The sequence below is a fragment of the Dioscorea cayenensis genome, chromosome 20 (assembly GCF_009730915.1).
Source record: "Dioscorea cayenensis subsp. rotundata cultivar TDr96_F1 chromosome 20, TDr96_F1_v2_PseudoChromosome.rev07_lg8_w22 25.fasta, whole genome shotgun sequence".
Classification (NCBI taxonomy): domain Eukaryota; kingdom Viridiplantae; phylum Streptophyta; class Magnoliopsida; order Dioscoreales; family Dioscoreaceae; genus Dioscorea; species Dioscorea cayenensis.
Window position 1 is genome coordinate 9340796 of NC_052490.1, and position 6989 is coordinate 9347784.

A 6989-nucleotide genomic window follows, 5' to 3' on the forward strand; every position below is an offset into this window, starting at 1 on the left:
GGTAGGGATCTGATTGATGGAACCGATGGTGGTAACCGACTGAGAAGCCTCGGTCTAACTATCTCGAATCCGGCTGGCTCGCATTCCATTCTTTCCGAAAGCAAGACTTGAGGTAGGAAGCAACGGACAGGTAAGCAAGAGTGAGAGAGGAAGAGCGGGATGAGAGCAAGCAGTACTTGATAGCTGACTTTGCGTGTGCGAGGAGATTAGCGAATTCTTCAAGCCCTAACATGGTTGGATTTCCTCAATGCTAGGGACAATAATGGAGATCCAGACAACAACTGAGACAGTCAATGGTCGTTGACAAAAAGCGTGAATCCCACTTTTGGCGTCTCAGATCGACATGAGTGGAGTCTCGGCGCTCTTACATCCTCCTATTCGGTTTGCCTCTCAGGATCTGAGGGTGGTGTGAGAGTGGAACCAACCTTGTCTTTCTGTCACTGACACAACAGACGAGCTGACAAGAGCACTAGCATCAAGATTTTGAATCCACATCCACAACATCGCCTGAATCACAGAAGAAGGGAGGAACTAGCTATTGATGAATCTGAACGAACAGCTCTAGTCGGAATTCTATACGTTCTAACGACCCGGCCCTTTCCCTGAAGGCAATTCCGAATTCAAAGTATCCTCTTTCCCATCCGCTTAGGGATGAGATCCCCTGGCCAGTAAGGAAGAACTGGTGGCATATAGCTCTCTTTTTCTATCCCTCTCTTTAATTCAGGAGATAGGTTGCATCCGTGCGCACGATCTGACCATAGGCCCAACGGCACTATTTCATATAGGGCAATGGAATCTTCTGAACGTTGGAAATGTAGTTGCAAAGGGTTTTGATTTTCCATTTCAAACGGAAGAGCTCACTTCCGGCTAGCTGCTGCTAGCGGGTGTTCTCCAATAGTTAGTCCGTATTCGTCATTTAGTCGTTTAGCTTGATGACGAAGCATGATTGTCTGCTAGTAAGAGTGGCAAGCCTCTCAATCTAAAGTGGCAAAGTCCCGCGGGGGAAGAAAGCTGCTAAGGCGGGATGATTAGCAATGGCAGAAGCTACTCTCCTTATTCCTCCATCCGTGGTAGGGGCAGCTCGCTCAATCAATCCTTTATCCGTAGCTTCTTACTTTATCCATTTATCCGACCAACACAAAATCCTTCTCGCTTTGATGGTCGTTCTTACAACCGCCTGATGCCCGGCCTTTAGTCTTGCTTGATGTCCGCATTCAGTCTTCCCAACTAACAATAGCAAGTGCAGCAGGTCTATCTCTCCTTGGCGGGACAGGTTCAAGTCCTGATGTCCGGCGGATTTGACCGATCATTCTATTCGCTGATAGTGGGGGATCAACCAAAAATAGAAAAAAGAATGCAGCCCGGGCAGAGGAGATGTGAAATCGGACCTCCATTCACTTTTTCTTTTTCTTACTCTCCTTCTCCTCCCGCCTCCCTCGGCCCTGTTAGAGTAGTTGTATGATCGCGCGGCATGCGTCTCAAACGGTATAAGCTTTCCTTCCCAGTCTGTATCTTCCATTCTTCGATCGGACTCGAACAACTCCAATAGCAATGAACAGGAAGGTCTCCCATTCACTCCCTTTGTTTAATGAACCAACAGCTCGGACCTCCCAGTCTCTTAGAAGACCTGTTTTTTTTCTGTCCCGGGTGCGTGGTGTATTGGTATAGGGTTCGAGGGGACCGGAGCTACTGCCCATGTTCACAAGCACAATTCTCCTCCCGTCCATTACAGCATTCGATCATAAACTTCGTTAACCCGTACAGCCGGTCATCATCCCGTCGAGAATAAGAATAGACCTACGGAAGCGACCAAGGGTTGGGGAATCTCCGGTCATCAACGATCAGCCATGGAAAGATAGCCTGAGAGTCTAATCTCGAAGAAATATCCTGCCCTAGCATCCGCTAAAGCTCGGACATCGGGAGAAGTAGCTTAGCTGGTCCAGGAATATGCTAGCGAACGGAACCCGACCTGCCTTCGCTCGATGAGCTCATTATTCTCAAACCATCCCTGCCGTACTCTGGTCATCGGCCGGCAGTGGCCGTGGTTGAGTCCTTGCGGACCTTCACCTTGGCTGGGAATTCAAAACTTTTGCCTTTCACTTGGCGGAGACTTTGGTAACCCTTTATGAACCGAATTTGAAGCTAGCTAAAGAAAACGTTGATGAGAAAGATGTAGCTGCTGAGCGAGAAAATCATCACACTGCTGTCTTGAGAAACCGTTCAGACTCGGCGGAATTCCGATTCAGTAAAGGAAATTTCTTTTCAAGCTGTGTTTTGATTCGAAGGGAAGGACTGAACACTCATTTCTGAGCTGGTTGAGAAAGCCTAAGGCTAGTCACAGACGGTTCAGGGAGAAAGGGACGAGAGAATACGACACACACACACCACGGGTCGTCTTCAGCATGAAAAGAATAACCTTTGTTCCGAAGGCCTAAGTTAAGCGAATTCCTTTTTTTTATGGTCAAAGACCTTTCCCCGAAGCGGTTGTTTTTTACTGCTAACTATTATAGTATAGGAGGATGCCGTCCCCCCGCGATTACCAGTAGCTTCGCTTGTTTAATATCGTGCAAGTTAGGTTGTGGTTGTATTGGCTGCAAGCAGAACGTAGGCGCTGTAGGTGTGTGTTGACCATGCACTCTCGCGTCGTGTAATGTCGTATGTATGATAGAGGTGGTGTGGTGATTGATCTCAATGCTTATGGTTATCCCCAAGGAAAAACGAATGAATGAAGCGTTGATCGTACTCGGATAGAGATAATGGTCTTCCTCTTCTGTCTCCAAGCCGGCCATACATAATAGAATAGATAGGCGAAGCAGCCAATAGCAGTCTCGCCTATCGATAGATAGCAGGTTGCTTCCAAGCTCAAACCATTTGAAACGGAATTGTTGCTTTTTTTTTTCTTGTTATTGAGAGAGTGGTATTCTCCGCCCCTGTCAAATAAAGAGATAACTGGAAGAGAGAAGGAAAAAAAGAGCAAACAAAGGATTGACAAGTCTAATGGGAGAAGAACGTTGACTGCTAGAAAAATCTAACCCAAGCGGTCTAACCCCCGGGGCACCGAAAGACGCTAGACGCGGCAAGCGAGATAAAGAAAGCAGCTGGACTGCCTTGCCGTGGGATAGTTTTTCTCCAATGAGAGACTGTTTTTGGGCAAGACAAAAGACAGGAACTCGCCCAAGGGATAATAGCAGATTGCTGGCGATGACTTGGTGAAATGCAGGGAATCCTAGAGATAAGGTTCGAGAACCTAAAGCAAGACGACTTCGGTTCCGACCGAATAGAGCCCTTTAAGCGAGAGGGTGATTTGTTGGCGTCTTGCGTAACAAGGGCAAGATGAAAGGCGGGGGGCGGGCGTGATCAAGCTTTCAAGGAATGGACGGGCGTAGGCTTTCTAGTGAACTATGACCCCTGACTGAATCAATGACCGCATGAGCCGAGAGAAAGAGTTAGACTTCTTTATTGCGTTGCATCGAAGACGAAGATTTTCTGACGCAGTGCGGGCACTGGATGGAAAAGACAGATAAGGGAAGAAGCAACCGGGAAAGGCATACCTAAAGGAGCATCCATCTCCCACGGCGAACATCTATCTGCACGAAGCCGACCTATAGATAGAAAGATACAGGAAAGGAAAATGAAATAGGTAGGGTTAGTTTGAGATACGCAGCCGAACAACCGCAGGGGCTTCCAGCAGTGATAGCTAAACTAACCAGATGGGCCGCCCAAAAACCTGGAGCTGACATTGAAATCGGAAATCAACGTCGGATCCCGGCTATCTGAAAAAAAGGCGGGCATCCTGAAGCGGAGGATCACGAAATGCAACAAGGGGTGAACCAAGCGCTTGCGCGAAGAAGCAAATCAAGAAGAATGGAGACAAGGAAAGGAGGAGAGGCGAAAGATAGATTTTCGAGCGCATCGCACTGCCGCATAAACAATTGATCTGCAGGACTGGATGAGCAACCTTTCTCTGGAAATAGTGAAAAGGCATGTCACTTGGAACGGAACTCTAAGCTTACTTACTATCCTCTAATTTTTCTCTTTTTGTAAGACCACTTTACTTTGGTCAGCTAAATTATATTATATGGGCATGGTTGCAACCAAAACAAGAGCTAGCTTCTATCTGTTCTTCGCCTGAACATACATCTAGAAGAAGCCACCTTCTATCTGGCCTCTGTACCAGTAGTGGAGTGGCTTGCAACTTTCAATCAGAAAAAGGAAGATTGAGCAAGACAAGGGAGAAAGAAGTTGTCCCTCTTCTCTTCTCTGGTAACCCGCCGCCGGTCATATAGAGCGCGGAGCCCGCCACCGCATATGTAGAAAAAGAGGGAGCGGGGAAGGAAGAACAACCGTTTTACTTTTGGCACATGAGGTGGCGGGTTTGGCTAGGTAACATAATGGAAATGTATCGGACTGCAAATCCTGGAATGACGGTTCGACCCCGTCCTTGGCCTCGGGGAGTGGCTCGCTGCACGGAACTCTTAAGTCTTTTCTTTTTTATCTTCTTTAAGTCTTCCCAATTGCCAATTAGGGAGATAAGATCGTAACCAGGGCTATCTTTCTAGCATGTCTCTATAAAGTGAAAGTCCTTTGTTTTTTTTCCTTTTCCATTTGCTCGGATCTCTTCCGTTTCATCTATTTTTGTCCGGATCCAGAATAATAAATACCAATCCAAGCCATTTCATGAATAAAAAAAGTGACCAATTAACCAACCAACAAAAACTACTTGTTACAAATAAGATCTTGTTGTTGCATCGAAACATATAAATGTTGACTAATCTGATTAACGTTGAACTTGGTAAAAATAAAAATGGTTCAATAATTGAAAGATTAGATTATTCAAGAATACACATTGAATGTTGAGATTGCGGAGATTACGCATTGAGTTTCTGGTACTGGTATTTCTAATACTGTTAAAGCTTTTTTGATTTTTCCAGAAGAAATGAAACAAAAAGATATGGTAGAACTAAGACAGTCATTGTATGAGGTCTACCCAATGCTAGATGCAGAGGCGCATAATAGATCGATATGAACATCATGAGCTGTCCCGTAATAAAACCAGTTGTTGCTGATACCTCCTTCTCGGTTCCTTCTTCCATAACCCGAGCTCGGAGAAGGAAGAGATAAGAGGGCCCTATGGAGAATGTGGTCAGAAATCCATAATAGAGTCCGACCACAACGACCGAATTTATTATCTTTATGCATAAGGATAATAGATTACCTAGTAGAAAAGATTTCAAAATCATCGCAAACCTCCCCTTTTTCTTTTCTATTGCAATTTCTCGATTATTATATGATGATTTCTTAACTTTCCATATATAGAAAGAGATAGACTATAAATGACATCTCTTATGTTATGTCACTGACACCAAAGGGATATTAAATGAATGGAATTGGAATATAGATGGAATATAATGAAATAGAGCCACTTTGAGGTTCCCTATGAAATGAGGCATGGAACGGAGCCACTACGAAGAAGTTCCGAGAGTTACGAAGGAAGCTTCGGACTCATATTGTTCATGGGTTGAGAACGGGAGTTGAACTCTATGAGGTCGAATCTCCCGTTGTTCCTCAGTAGCTCAGTGGTAGAGCGGTTGGCTGTTAACTGACTGGTCGTAGGTTCGAATCCTACTTGGGGAGATTTGATTAATTCCTAATTAAAGAATGAAGAATTGAATTAAAGGGCTCGCTTTGACCGTTAGGAGTAGGTAACCCGTTCCGTTCCTTCTATTGCATTCTATCTCATCGTATCCCATTCTGTTCTACGATATTTGAGAATCACCGTCCTCGGCGTAGATCCGGGATAATACCTTGTAAATAGCCTGGGGGCTATTTACTTACAACTAGCCAATTAAGAATTCTCAGATGATGTACTAGCAGTGCATCAAAGATGCAGTCATCGATTCTCCCGATAGGCCACAATTACCGCGAGCAAACATATTAATGACAATGACGAGGAACGCATTTTAGCTATGCTACTAATACTTGTACTTGCTCTACTATTCTGCCCAAGCCTGGCTGAGGAAGAATTACGGGGAGTAAAACACAAATATGCTGATTCCCACCCGGTTACTATATGTAATGATCGAAGCATTCACGATAAATAAAAAGAAAAAGTAAGGCCATTCCATTTCGACAAAAGACCCATAGTTCAATAGCTTTGCGTCCGCTATCCCGATCATGATTTTCCTACCCCCAGAGGTAAAGGAAAGGTCCTTCCCTTTTTGGCCGGTTGTGGGCGAGGAGGGATTCGAACCCCCGACACCGTGGTTCGTAGCCACGTGCTCTAATCCTCTGAGCTACAGGCCCCACCCCGTCTCCACTGGATCTGTTCCCGGGAGTACCCTCAAAAAGGAACCTTTCCTCTCCTCAGCTATTTCGGGTTAAGAAGATGTGAAAGCGCGTTTCTCTCTATAAGACTATAAGAACAGTGCGTTCCGAGGTGTGAAGTGGGAGAGAAGAGATGTCATAATTGGGGTTTTGAATAAGACGAGTCATTAGGCGTAGCACACATACTGGACTCAACTGGTACCTTGGTTCCGGCTCAAGGTGTGTTTTCACCCTAGGCCGGAGGGACTAGAAGCCGTGATCAAATTGCTTGTGAGTATTCATGGGTCGAGGGTCCCTAAAAGCAAGCGACATATAAGAACTCGCCTACCTAGAATCATATGATCGGAACGAGGGAAGCTCAGCCGGTGTCCCGACTGTTAACCCAAAAGAGGAAGCGAGGCAAGTCCCCTAGTTAATATAGTCAAAGGGAAGTCGAGGGCAAGTCAAGTTCTAACTCAAAAAAATTCTAGGAAAGCCGGATGATTCAAAAAAACAAGACATGATATTACTTCCGCTCTATTCCGGCTTTTTGCTTGCTTCAAGTAATGGCCTTCCGCTATGAAGTGAGGTGCCTATACTCCTTCCCTTTGTTGACAATCAAGGCAAAGAATGGATTCTATTCCCATTATCAAAAATCAAACAAAAGATTCTATTCCCCTACCGAT

General features: G+C 45.3%; 1 non-coding gene and 1 pseudogene across 1 annotated transcript; both read right to left on the minus strand.

The window, feature by feature from the left end:
• Nucleotides 1–3456: 3456 nt before the first annotated feature.
• LOC120251302 lies at nucleotides 3457–6481 on the minus strand (annotated as a pseudogene).
• Nucleotides 6230–6308, minus strand: TRNAR-ACG. Its single transcript has one exon. It is a non-coding gene; the product is annotated as a tRNA-Arg (tRNA).
• Nucleotides 6482–6989: the final 508 nt, after the last annotated feature.